General features: G+C 47.3%; 1 pseudogene; it reads left to right on the top strand.

Annotated features, from left to right (window-relative positions):
- The first annotated feature begins 9,047 nt into the window (after window positions 1-9,047).
- Window positions 9,048-14,895, top strand: part of LOC136621058 (myosin-9-like) — a 52,044-nt pseudogene continuing 46,196 nt past the window's right edge.

Genomic DNA, 14,895 nt, shown 5'->3' on the forward strand with positions numbered 1-14,895 from the left:
AGGGCCCCCAAAAATTGGTGTACCAATTGCCCATGCCCAACCAAGAGGGCAGGTGAAACCCATTAATCGCTTTGGTTAATGTGGCTTAATTGGTAACTAGGCCAGGAGGCAGCCCAGTAAAAATAAAAATTGGTTGAGGTGAAAGTTTCAACGCTTTAATGAGCATTGAAACGTATAAAAAATGTTTAGAAAAATTATATGACTGAGCCTTGTGGGCCTAAGAAAAATTGCCCGTTCGGCGTGATTATGTGAGGTTTCAGGAGGAGGAGCAGAAGGAGGAGAAGGAATATTATACACAGATTGATGAAGCAAAAAGGTCCCCGTTTTTGATGGTGATAGACAACGATGCTTCCATCCGCGGGTGCAGCCTACGTATTGCTTAGGTATCGCTGCAGTCCGCTGGTGAAGAAGAGAAGTCTGGGGAAATCCAGGCTTTGTTCATCTTGATGAGTGTAAGCCTGTCGGCACTGTCGGTTGACAGGTGGGTACGCTTATCCGTGATGATTCCCCCAGCCACACTAAACACACTCTCTGACAAGACGCTAGCCGCAGGACAAGCAAGCACCTCCAGGGCATACAGCATGAGTTCAGGCCACGTGTCCAGCTTCGACACCCAGTAGTTGTAGGGGGCAGAGGCGTCACCGAGGACGGTCGTGCGATCGGCTACGTACTCCCTCACCATCCTTTTACAGTGCTCCCGCCAACTCAGCCTTGACTGGGGACCGGTGACACAGTCTTGCTGGGGAGCCAGAAAGCTGGCAAAGGCCTTGGAGAATGGTCCCCTGCCTGCGCTGTACATGCTGCCTGATCTCTGCGCCTCCCCTGCTACCTGGCCCTCGGAACTGCGCCTTCGGCCACTAGCGCTGTCGGATGGGAAGTTTACCATCAGTTTGTCCACCAGCGCCCTGTGGTATAGCATCATTCTCGAACCCCTTTCCTCTTCGGGAATGAGAGTGGAAAGGTTCTCCTTATACCGTGGGACGAGCAGTGTGTACACCCAGTAATCCGTAGTGGCCAGAATGCGTGTAACACGAGGGTCACGAGAAAGGCATCCTAACATGAAGTCAGCCATGTGTGCCAGGGTACCTGTACGCAACACATGGCTGTCCTCACTAGGAAGATCACTTTCAGGATCCTCCTCCTCCTCCTCCTCCTCTGGCCATACACGCTGAAAGGATGACAGGCAAGCAGCATGTGTACCCTCAGCAGTGGGCCAAGCTGTCTCTTCCCCCTCCTCCTCATGCTCCTCCCCCTCCTCCTCCTCCTCCTCCTCCTCTGGCCATACACGCTGAAAGGATGACAGGCAAGCAGCATGTGTACCCTCAGCAGTGGGCCAAGCTGTCTCTTCCCCTCCTCCTCATGCTCCTCCCCCTCCTCCTCCTCCTCAACGCGCTGAGATATAGACATGAGGGTGCTCTGACTATCCAGCGACATACTGTCTTCCCCCGCCTCCGTTTCCAATTGCAAAGCATCTGCCTTTATGCTTTGCAGGGAACTTTTCAAGAGGCATAGCAGAGGAATGGTGACGCTAATGATTGCAGCATCCCCGCTCAGCATCTGGGTAGACTCCTCAAAGTTTCCAAGGACCTGGCAGATGGCTGCCAACCAGGCCCACTCTTCTGTAAATAATTGAGGAGGCTGACTCCCACTACGCCGCCCATGTTGGAGTTGGTATTCCGCAATAGCTCTACGCTGCTCATAGAGTCTGGCCAACATGTGGAGCGTAGAGTTCCACTGTATGGGCACGTCGCACAGCAATCGGTGCACTGGCAGAGGAAACCGATGTTGCAGGGTCCGCAGGGTGGCAGCGTCTGTCTTGGAGTTGCGGAAATGTGCGCTGACCTGGCGCACCTTTCCGAGCAGGTATGACAAGTGTGGGTAGCTTTTCAGAAAGCGCTGAACCACCAAATTAAAGACATGGGCCAGGCATGGCACGTGCGTGAGGCTGCCGAGCTGCAGAGCCGCCACCAGGTTACGGCCGTTGTCACACACGACCATGCCCGGTTGGAGGCTCAGCGGCGCAAGGCAGCGGTCGGTCTGCTCTGTCAGACCCTGCAGCAGTTCGTGGGCCGTCTGCCTCTTCTCTCCTAAGCTGAGTAGCTTCAGCACGGCCTCCTGATGCTTGCCCACCGCTGTGCTGCCATGCCGCGCGACACCGACTGCTGGCGACGTGCTGCTGCTGACATATCTTGATTGCGAGACAGAGGTTGCGTAGGAGGAGGAGGAGGGTGGTTTAGTGGAGGAAGCATACACCGCCGCAGATACCACCACCGAGCTGGGGCACGCAATTCGGGGGGTGGGTAGGACGTGAGCGGTCCCAGGCTCTGACTCTGTCCCAGCCTCCACTAAATTCACCCAATGTGCCGTCAGGGAGATATAGTGGCCCTGCCCGCCTGTGCTTTTCCACGTGTCTGTTGTTAAGTGGACATTGGCAGTAACCGCGTTAGTGAGGGAGCGTACAATGTTGCGGGAGACGTGGTCATGCAGGGCTAGGAAGGCACATTGGGAAAAGTAGTGGCAACTGGGAACCAAGTAGTGCGGGGCCGCCGCCGCCATCATGCTTTTGAAAGCCTCCGTTTCCACAAGCATATACGGCAGCATCTCCAGGCTGATCAATTTTGCAATGTGCACGTTTAACGCTTGAGCGTGCGGGTGCGTGGCGGCGTACTTGCGCTCGCTCTCAAACAGTGGCGCTAGCGACGTCTGAACGCTGCGCTGAGAGACATTGCTGGATGGGGCCGAGGACAGCGGAGGTGAGGGTGTGGGTGCAGGCCAGGAGACGGTAGTGCCTGTGTCCTCAGAGGGGGGTTGGATCTCAGTGGCAGGTTGGGGCACAGGGGGAGAGGCAGTGGTGCAAACCGGAGGCGGTGAACGGCCTTCGTCCCACCTTGTGGGGTGCTTGGCCATCATATGCCTGCGCATGCTGGTGGTGGTGGCTCCCCAGCTGATCTTGGCTCGACAAAGGTTGCACACCACTGTTCGTCGGTCGTCAGGCGTCTCTGTGAAAAACTGCCACACCGTTGAGCACCTTGACCTCTGCAGGGTGGCATGGCGCGAGGGGGCGCTTTGGGAAACATTTGGTGGATTATTCGGTCTAGCCCTGCCTCTACCCCTGGCCACCGCACTGGCTCGGCCTGTGCCCACACCCTGACTTGGGCCTCCGCGTCCTCGCCCGCGTCCACTTCCTATAGGCCTACCCCTACCCCTCAGCATGCTGTATTACCAGTAGTGCAGAAACAGAACGCTGTAATTAAATGTGCCGCTTATTGGCCTGTGGTTGGAGGCTGACTTCGCTTACGGAACGCCAGGAAATAATTTTGCGCAAGCCTCCTGTAACACTCAGCTGGCTGCGTATGAATTAGGAGGACTACTACACCCAGCAGAGACCCAGAACACTGAGGACAGTCACAGGCAGCCCAAATAGATTTTTTTCCCCAAATGTTTTTGCAAAGGCCCACTGCCTATATTCAATAAATATGTCTTCTGTCCCTGCCTCACAATATATGTCTTCTGTCCCTGCCTAACCACCACTTCTGGCCCTGGAGTATTACTGCAGGGCGCAATGCTCTGCACGGCCGATATACCAAAAAAAAAAAAAAAAGTGCAACACTGCAAAAAGCAGCCTCCACAGTACTGCACACGGTTAGATGTGGCCCTAAGAAGGACCGTTGGGGTTCTTGAAGCCTAAAATACTCCTAACGCTCTCCCTATAGCAACTCCACCAAGACAGCACTTTCCCTAAAGTATGTCAGAACGCATCTGTGGCGAGCCGCGGGAGGGGCCGATTTTTATACACGGGTGACACCTGATCTCGCCAGCCACTCACTGCAGGGGGGTGGTATAGGGCTTGAACGTCGCAGGGGGAAGTTGTAATGCCTTCCCTTCCAAAGATTCGTTGAATCGAAACGTCGTGTGTTTGTTCTGGGAGGAATAAAGAGGATTATCTGTTTGCACCAGTAACTGCTGCCTATGCTATTATTTATCGGACTATTTATACGGTGGCCTGAATTGAATCCGGACCACGGTGGGCATTGCAGGGACTCTGTCTGGCCCTAACGGGCGGAGGATGTGCTGTTGACATAATAATTGTATACCCATCTCTACATATATCTGATCTCCTCCTTAATTTCTGCTAAGTCTGACATTACAGAACGCATTTTCCAGTAGATCAGCTCTGGCATGAATCCTTTGGAGATCTGCTCACCATATTTTCCATCAGTAGAGGCCTCTACCTCCCCCTCTGTATTGTGAGCTGATGCAACTTCCTAACTCAGTGCCATCACCAATCATGACACTGCTGGGAGAGTGTCGGCTGTCAAAATGGCCAACACCTGCCATGTATGGAGTAAGTTCAGTTCCAGAACCCACTCCATGCAATGACACCCATTGTGCACCACACATGTATGGTACATGTCAAAAAGGGTTAAAATCAGTATCCTGGACTTCTTAAGACCTCCGAAGTGTCCTGTAATATCTGTTGAGTTGTCTTGCTCCCACAGTGCATCCTTCTTCCTTCTTTTTCCCAGGTAAGTAATGCAGCTGTCCATCCACATAATGTAAAATGCAATTAATTAGATCAGACTGCCTTCTTCCATTATTCATGCCTTCAGGGATGGACAATGGTCATATGGGAACTTTGACTTGTCTGTGGCTATGCTGCCCCATACGCAGTAAGCTATGATGCCCACTGTAAATTATGACAATAATAATGCTACCACTATCATTGCCAGCCAAAGCTTTATCAGTAATTTATACTATAGTTAGAATTGTGCGATGCGCCTCACCTGCTTTTCAAGCTATTGCTTAAATGGCATAATGTATGGGACTCACCTGGTGCTTGGTAAAGGAATTAACCCTCTGGCACCTGTTGTCCACGTCTATAATTCAAGGGTATCTTTCTTCTCTATCGGCTTGTTTAGTCTGGGAGCGGCGTCCAGGGAAAATACTTGACTCGTGCTTGCAAGCACGGATGGTAAAAGAATCGTGCGGTAAAAAGTAAAAAAGAACCCGCGCCATGAAAGATAAATTATACTATAGTCACTCCTCTGTGTGATTGAACCAGATGGACTTTAACCCACCACACCCATCAATGAGCCTTGGGTGCCAATGATCCTGTTGGTGATCTTCAGTTCTCCTTCCTCCTTGTATCACGTTAGGTAGGTGATAACCACTACATACCAGTAACACCCCACAAGACCAGGAGTTCTGAAGATAACATCATACCAAAAAAATGAACAAAAATATATTTTTTAAACTGCTTTATTTTAAGAATTATAGTATTATTTGTTTCTAGGCCTTCTCTTCCTCTCCTAAGACATCTCCTGGTCTTCATCTTCGCCATAGAAGAAATAAACAGAAGAGCTGACATCTTACCTAATATCACTCTGGGATACAAGATCCATGACTCATGTATGTTAGAGCATAAAGCTGTACAGAGTGCATTGAGCATATTGTCAGGAAGAGAAGAAGCCGTACCCAACTACAGCTGTGATGAGAAGAGCAAAGTGGTGGCTTTTATTGGACATTTGACATCTTCCTCCAGTCTGTCCATAGCAGAGATAACTGGGCTCTATGGATATCCACAGGTATTGTGCCAAGGTGGGGGGGGGGGGGGTGTTCTCTTGCCTCGGGATCGCTGACCTCTAGTACCAGGAATGGTGCACCCCACGGGAAAACATGGCCCAGGAACAGTGTATATCTTTATCTGGCTCCGGCCAGCGTTTATTTCATCACACGTCACAGCACAGTAAATCACGTTAATGTCCATTAGCACCCCAACTTAGGTGGGAGATTAGGGGCGTCACCCTGTCAACCTCTTGCCTTTCCAGGCCACGGGCCTGCAGCACCTCACTCTGCTGCGCTGGCTCTCACTCCCTCACTCTTTGGCAGGAACTGGCTTTTATCTGGTTCCTGCTCCACCCCTTGGTTAACCCTTGCAATAGAAGTCCTGTCTCTGGCCCTCTACAGGCCCTTCTGTGTACTGCACTACTACAGTATGTGTAGGTACAGTTGTTTGCATCAGTTATCATGCATGAAGCTATTGTCTATAACATGCAAAAGCTCCCAATATTACACCTTTCTGAAACTGTATGCCCCTGTATAAAAACATAACCTTTATTTATTAGCCCTGTAAAATGTGAGGAACTAGTTTCTTGGACTCCACTGTGAGGCCCAATAATGAAAGGATGGTAAGATGCACAGATATGTATGATAGCTAATCGTGATAATTTATAAAAATCCTTTTGAAATACTGGCCAGTTCTCTCAGCTGACTTTAAAAAAGTAATCACAAGACATCCAAGTGTCACGTATAGAAGCTGTCCCAACTTATGAGGACCCATTAGCATACAGACGCATTGCTCAATCTTGCAGTTTGGGGGCTAATTGGATAAGAATAGCTAAGGTTGGTAGCAGGGGCATAAATAAAAGGTCAGGGGTCCAGGTGCAAATGGCTTGGGCCCCTCCCATACTTGTACCTAAATCATGCTGCATACAGTTGTTAAACAACTTTTCATACATGATCTAGCCCCTTGGTGTAATCTTTCCAACCATGACTCATTTCCTGCACTACATGAGAATTAGTTTGCAGTCCCTTAGGCGTTTCTCACACACACACTGCTTTTTACCACTATTAGCATGGCGACCTAAGCATGTTGCTAACTAAGGTACACTGCTCCAATTGAGGTTACTCAGACCTGAGCTTGTATGTGGTGTTTCTATTGCCACGATTTTCGAGATCTGTTTGTTCTAGTTTTGTGCTTTCGTGTTTTTGAAGGCACCTCCTCAACCATTACAATGATGTCAAACACTGTAACATGTGTTGAAAAACGCCGCTCAAAATTACGGTAAAAATGCCATGATTTTAAGCTGCATTTTCTGAATGAATTTGTGAGAGTGGCCTGAGGGTGTGTTCATGTTTTTTGTTGTACTTTTGAACCAAAATTAAGAAAAACACAGAACAAAAACTGCATGCGGTATTTCAAGAGCACATATGTTTTTAGGAAACTGCATACACTATTAAAACCATATGTGCTTTTGATGTGTTTTTTTTTTTTTTTAATTATGTGTACAGCGTGCAATTATAAACAGTATATACTGTGAGATGTATAATTTCTACCAGCCGTAGATAGATAGATAGATAGATAGATAGATAGATAGATAGATAAATAGATATGAGAGAGAGATAGACAAACAGATAGGTAGGAGGGAGATTGATAAAGATATATGAGAGGGATAGATATGATAGATAGAAATAAAAAATATGAGATAGATAGTGTTAGTATAAACTAATATTTGCTATACAATATGCTATTGGGGTTCAAATTCTTAGTTTGCTAGAGGTAAGCTGAGCTCAGGAGACTAACATCAGATTACACAGCAAAGGATGTGATCCAAAGTAATGTTTATTTGAGTGACAAGCAACACTTTCATTGGTTCACATATTTAATTACGATAATTCAAATCTATTATAATTCATTTGTTACCACTGGTCAAAGAAGATAAACAAAATATAATATATACAAGATAAAGGATTTAACATCTAAAATGCCAATTAAACGCACGCAATCACAAAGTTGAACATAGACGACTAACTTCTTGGAACAGTTAATCTAAACAAGAAGTTGTTTAAAAAGAATGTTTCGGAGTGTATGTGACAAGTTAGGAACAGGTCAGTTTGAACCGACGGACAGTCTAAAGACCAAATAGTTATCTTTTGGAATACATCCTGTGAGGGATTAGCATCAGGATAAAGTAGCAGCCTGGGCCTCCACAGCCAGAGACAGTGACACAAGGAGTAAAGTTCATAGTCCAGGCTTTGCCTGGGTTTATTTCAGCAAAAATTAAGCAAAACAGGCCTTAACTCTAGGCCAACAGAACTTAACACCTGCTCGTCTGAGCACTCACTATAAATAGATCGGTCCTGACTACTCACTGAGAAATACTGCTTGCTGTGCACAGCCAGTCTGGTCCTCAGACCTGCAGAGGTCTCACCACACACCAACAAGACCTGCAGGCCAAGGTTTTTATGAGGCCTGATACCAGCCTCACCCAGTACGTGGGAGTGGCCATCCCACCCTTCGCTTTGACCACTCCAGGAAAAGCCGGCCCGGATCATGCGGCTTGGAGCCACTACATTGAATACAACGTGTCAGTAACTTAGTGTTACTGACACCCAAATGCTGGCTTCCTGCACCGAGCCCAGGCTGCTCTGTGACACGTATCTGCCCAAGTGCTCCCTAATGCCACATACGAGAACATCCTAGGAGAAACATACCTGCCCTCCATGACTTTGCCAGTCACTGTCTCCCAATCCTTAGTAATTAACTCAAGGCTTATTAAATAACTACTATAGGGGTGCACTGCAGAGAGTGGCCTGTAGGAGGCAACAGACAGGCAGTCTGGTGCCTGAGACAAGGGGAAAACACCCACAGGTGTGGTCAGTAAGGAGGAGGTGTGTGTCTGGGAGAACCAGACTTGTGTTGTGACCAGACTTCTGGTCAACCTGACTCCTGTTGCAAGCAGAGAGAGACGCTGTGACCAGGCAGAGAGACGTTGTCCTGGCAGGACGCTTGGGGAGCTCTGGCCCTGGGAGCAAGAGGTCTGGAGAGAGACCTGGATGCTGGAGAGACTGTTTGTGTGCCTCAGGAAGGTTGGAGTGAAACCGTCCTGAGGAAAAATAGAGTGAGTCCTGAAGACAACAACTGTATGAAGTTGCCTTGGAGAGTGGGTGAGAACCACAGTTGGACTGTTTATCAAAGCCTTGAAGTAAAAGGACATCTAAGTTGATTTACTTGATGTATAGTGCTGTGTAGAAGCAAGCTAATATTGCTGAGAATTGTGAAGTTTAAAATAAATAGACATTTGGAGTTTAACCCATTGGTGTCTACCTGTGATGTGAGCGAATTAACCCCCATGTTGCTACGGGTATGCGGCCCAAGCGGTGAATGTCCCAGCTCAAAAACGCCAGTGAAAATGCAGACAGCCTCTATGAGTATGGAGGAATTTCTGAAATAATTGATATAGGAGAAGGAGCAGCAACAGGGGACCATGGTTCAGCAGCAAAAAGCCCATGTGGAGGCTATGCAGGTGCAGCTGGAAGAAAGGCAACTCCTAATAAGGCAGTTGGCTGCACTGACAGAGTCAGTCAGAGCTGCAGAGAAGATAGCACCTCCAAGCCAAAGGGAGACTGTCTTAAAGGAGAATGAGCACCTTATAAAAGGAACTGAAGCTGATTACAGGGCATTGTTGGGAAAACAAACCCATAGGTGTGAACAAAGCTTAAGAAAGTTGAAGACACAGTCAGCAAATAGAAATGTTGAATGGGAAGTTCAGATAAATCAGCTCAAAGAAAAGATGGAAATGGAGAAAGCTGCTTGTAGCAAAGCATAGAAGCAAGCAGAGGTATTGAGAGGCATACTGGACTTTAAGAAAGCCCAAGAAGCTCGTCGGTAACAGGTGCTGACCCAGCTACAGATAAGCAGGGATGAAGAAATAGAACTATATGAAGCTCAGATCCAGACCCTTAAGCAGACTTATGCATTAGCTAAGAGTGAACTGTCCCAACGGTTAGAGCAAGCTGAAAAAATGAATGAATCCTTGGAAGAGGTCAAACAGGCTGTGGAAAGCAAGTGTACTGAGCTAATCCATGAGCTGAATGTGCTTTTGCAAGCTAAGCAAGAGTCTGAATGCAAGAGGAATACAGTAGAGATGCAGCTTCAAGAGCTACAAATAAAAATAACTGAAGGTGAAAGTGTGCAGACAGCATTGTCTGAGCAGGTGAGCAGACTGCAGGTGGAGCTGGAAGCTCAGAGTGAAGAGTCCCAGAAGTTACTACAAGAAGAGACGCAGCAGAGGCTTGGTCTCAGTGCAGACCTAAAGACTATGCAAGATGAGAAAAATGTGTTCCTCAAGCAGGTAGAGGAAGATGCAGAAGCTAAGAGAAACCTATCAGAGCAGATTGTAACACTTCAGGCTGAGGTGGTGGATCTGGAAGATAGACTGGAGAAGAGTGCTGTGTGTTTGGATTCTGTGGAAGAGTAGAAAAGAGAAACACAAGGAGAATTAGAAGCTACAAGGCAGCAGTGTGAAGAGAAAACAGCCGCCTATGATAAACTTGAGAAGGTTAAAGTAAATCTTCAGCGAGAGTTAGATGTTACTGTGAAGCTTGCTCACCAACAAGACCTGGAGAAGAAGCAGAAGCTGTGTGAACAGGGCTGACTTAAGTGAAAGACAGATCTGCAAGATCTGCCAGTGAACTTGAGCATGCTGAAGAAAGGGCTAATGAGAAAGAAACAGAGCTACTAACCCTGACACACAACCTGAAAGTAGTGTCAGAAGAAAGAGCAGAGCTTCAGCAGTTCTCAGAGAAGTTGTGCATGAAGAAGAAATGCTGGAAATCAAATAGTCAAGCGGCTGAAAGAAGGGTTCTGTTACCATGCGGCGGCTGCTGGGGCCGCGCGTGGTTGGTCGGCGCGGTGCACGCGCTCGTAGGTCTGGGGGCGGCGTGCGCGCGAGCGTCTGTGAATGCAGCTCTATGCATGAGTCCCTGTTATAAGATTCTGCTAGGAGGCGTTGCCTCCCCCTCTCCCCCCCTGGGCGGAAGCTTCTGTTTATAAGGCTGGCAGTGAGGTCCATTCACTGCCAGTTATTGATTTCTGTTTCAGTGTGCTAGCTTCCTGCCTCTGACAGTCTCCTCTTCGCAACTTCTGCTATATCTGCCAGGTTATCCATCTGCCTCAGTCTGCCTGTATTTCCTGTTGGTTTTCTTCACCTGCCTTTCCTGTCGGTATCCTACCCTGTTCCATCTTGGTACGCCAGCGTCCCTCCTCGGTCCCTAGCGAGTGCAGGGACCGCCGCCCAGTTGCCCGCCTGGGGTTAGCCAGGAGTGGAGGCAAGTAGGCAGGGACAGGGCTTGCGGGTAAGTTCTAGGGCAACCCAGGCTGGCGTATCATCGGGTAGGATACCGTAACAGGTTCAGAGACCAGAGATGTCTAAAACCCAGTTCAGACAGAAAAGAAAAAAGATGATCTTGTTAAAGATTCTGAAAAAAGAGTCACAAGTAGTGAAGAATGCCAAATTATGTTTACAAAGTGAGACAAGATTCTTGAGCTAGAAGAGACCTTCAAAATGGAGGCTCAATTTGAAAGTCTTAACAAGCCGTTCTGCACTGAAATGGAGAACTTAGTTAGCTCCAAGGATGATAGTGAAAAGACTGTACGTGAACTAGACAAATCTACTAAAGACTTGGAACAGTAAGTAGAAGAAATGAAGGTTCAGGTAGAGAAACTTGCCTATAAGTTACAAGCCACGATTAGGGAAGGGGCGTGGCCTAGCAAGCAAGGAGAGAGGATGCACGCTACTCTGCTCCTCCACAAAAGACCCAATTCCAGCTCTTTTTGGGCCCAAATTCGGGACTTAAAACACCAAGGCCTGCGGCAGAACATCTGAACACCCACCGGAGCCTATATCTAGCCCGGGGAGAGCTTGCCCGAGGCTCATTACCGCGGAGAGAGGGAAGGAGGGCCGCGGCCCTGCACGGCAGCGTGCACCTGCGGCCTGACCTGGCCCGACGAGATTGGCGCCCACAGATACCAATTGGGGACCACATCAGAAGCCTCAAACGGAGAGCGGTACAAGGTAACCCCCCTGCTTACAGCACGGAGGCTCCGACACTCCCGGAGATCACGGCTCCCACTAATTACACCACCACAGCTGGCCCGCACCCCAGCGGTAGCTATATCCTCACCAGGGGAGACCCACCATAGGACCTGAGCGGCGGCTTCTCCCTCCCGCACCTGACCCACAACAAAAACATAAACTCACCGGTAACGGTGCTCCCCGCCGGGACGAAGCTTCAGACAGCAGCTTCTCCCTCTGGCGCCCCAGCAGCGGCAGCAGCACATCATGGAAGACGGGCAGAGCAGAGGACCAGTGCTCAGCTCCTGCTCCTGTGTGAGGCAGCAGCCATCTTACTCCTCTCAAAGCAGCAGCCAGCCAACTTGCTACCAACAGGTCACACAGCTCGGCTCCCAGCAGTATAATAAGTGGAGATAAAGTGGGACTTGCAGCCAGCACCTCCAAATTAATCAAAGAACAAGTCACAACAGCACCATCTAGTGGCCAAATTTTGTATAAGCAGCACCTGAACACTTATTCACCCCTTCTCCAAAGTGGATTAAAACAACAAATAACCAAATCAACCATAAGACAAGTGGGCACGCCACAGCATAAATCCCACACCTGAGCTCATTAAGCGACAAAAGTTCAAGAAACGCGCAAAATAAAGCTGCAACACTTAAGAGTCTTAGTGCTCTCATTTTTTTGGGAGATTATACCCATATTCTCCACCTTTTTCAATTTTCGCAACGATCTGATCCACTTTTGACAAGCTTCCAAACGGATTATCTTCCGAGATATACAGTGTTCATTTGCTCTGCTATTAAAGATGGACTATATCACTGGCTCACGCCAAAAGGTGTAGCCAATATACCTTCTACCCAGTAGATGCATATCAGGAGGCTCTATGACACCATTCTGACCTCCGACCGTTAGGTGGAAAGTGATTACCTCAAGCTGCAACATACAAAATTGAGAAACTCCAGACCTCTTCTACTGTTACTTACTTCTAATATGCCAAAATACGGGAAATACACCAAGACAACACCACAACGAGCGCTACCCAAAACAATACCAAAAATCTTCCGTTCCCCACAAACCTTACAGATGGCGTCCCAGGATCAAGACCATCCAACCACATCACAAAATAATGACCAGCTACCACCAAACCCTCTCCAAAATAACCCCCGATTCTCAAGCCAAGAAATCAAAGATTTATATGAAAATATACGGCATCTATTCAAAAAGGAACTGCTGAGTGCAATAGCGGAATTCTCCAAACAAACTCAGGAATTAGGCCATAGAGTAGACGAGATAGAGAACAAAACAGATGAAATTATAGAAGCAATCGATCTCAACAGAAGCCTTATCAAGGAGAATCAAGAGAAAATCGAGCAATTAGAACTGAAACTAGAAGATCACGAAGAGCAAATCTCCGCATAAGAGGGTTACCAGAAAGCTTCACTTTGTTAAAAGAAACGGCATTAAATATATTCCAAGCCCTATTACTACAAGCAGACTCAAATCTCTTTAGAATGGACCGCATCCACAGAGCCCTAGAAAAGCCTCGCAACCCAAACCAACCCCGCAATATCATTCTAAAACTCCAATATCCAGAAGCACGGGATATGATCCTGGCAGCCGCCAAGAATGTGTCCCCAATCCCAGGAACTGAACGGTGTGTACAGTTGTTTGCCGACCTGGCACCCTCCACCCTCGAGCGCAGACGACGACTACGCCCCGTCACTCTAGCACTGCAAAAAGCTCAAATACGATATAGATGGGGTTTCCCATTTATGTTATCCTTCAAAATCGAAGATCAAGTGCACAACATTCGCACACTGGAAGAAGGTCAGGAAATTCTCCAAGCAGCAAATATCCCATTGGAGGATTCCACAACGTCAAGCCAACAACACGAACTTCCCCAACGCCCGGAAAGACTCTAGGAAAACAGACGCCGAAGACCCAGCACCAGATCCACACCGGGACCAGAATCATAGATGCTCTGAACCTACCAACATCATCGTAGAACTGTAATGTATATTTTTCTTATAACTACACTGTACTTGACAAGATCCACAGATACATTGCAGTTCTTCACTAAAAAACAAATAATAGACTAATCTGTCTGTTAGAGCATTAGAATAATAACAATCGAAGAGTTAATGTTGACATTATGTTGCAAAATATGCGGCTGTTAAGCTGCAACCTAGTTTTCAAAAACATCACTTTCTACACCACGGATAATATGTTGTCCAACTGGATTATGCGATCCCAGATGGTCCTCTTCAAGGACCACTATCGCATCTTCGTTATGTCACTGACGTTCATGTTATATTTTATAGTTTTTAACCAAGTTTTCTTAAAGGTTAAGATGTTACAGGGTACCACTACCAACTCACAAACCAATGCCTCAAGTCTCATAAAAATCCCAAAGCAAACCTTATCCCTTAAAAACAGATCTCACAACCCAAGCGCCTATATCAGCTTACTTACACCAATAAATCACCATGTGTAGGATATTAAGTCATAACGTCCGAGGACTCAATTCCCCAAGTAAATGCCGAAAAGCGTTTATAGATTACGAACGACATAAACCAGATATAATATGCATTCAAGAATCCCATTTCTCAACCTCTTCTAGTCCAATTTTTTTCAATCCCCGTTATCAATCTCATTGCCACGCACGATATATCACCAAAAGCAGAGGAGTATCTACTTTCATCCGCAACTCCCTCCCATTCAAATTTAAAAACTCCATAATAGATGACCAAGGGAGATACCTAATCCTCATAGTTGAACTCTACAACGACAAACTATGTATCATCAACACATAAGCGCCAAACGAAAACCTAATTGATTTCTTTTTAACAATATGTGACATTCTCATCCCACTGGAATATACCAGATTATTATGGAGCGGAGACTTCAATTTCACGTTAGACCCCAAAATCGACTCTACATCCCAAGCACTTCCCCCAAGAGGGAAAAATTAAGATGCAAGCTCAAGGAAGCTTTCCAAATACTATCCCTATCAGATACATGGAGAGAATTTAACCAGCATAAAAGAGGATACACTTAATTCTCACCAGTCCACAAACAGCATTACAGACTAGATTGGATCCTCACTAATTCACTGACTCTACCACTGATGTCCTTCTCACGCCACCTGATAATGGCATGGTCGGACCATGATGCGGTTCTATCTGAATTCCTATTTTCCCCCCAAACACGAATTCCCTACACCTGGAGACTAAACGAGGCCCTTCTCACCAACCCT

The sequence above is a fragment of the Eleutherodactylus coqui genome, chromosome 1 (genome assembly GCF_035609145.1).
Source record: "Eleutherodactylus coqui strain aEleCoq1 chromosome 1, aEleCoq1.hap1, whole genome shotgun sequence".
Taxonomy (NCBI): Eukaryota; Metazoa; Chordata; class Amphibia; order Anura; family Eleutherodactylidae; genus Eleutherodactylus; species Eleutherodactylus coqui.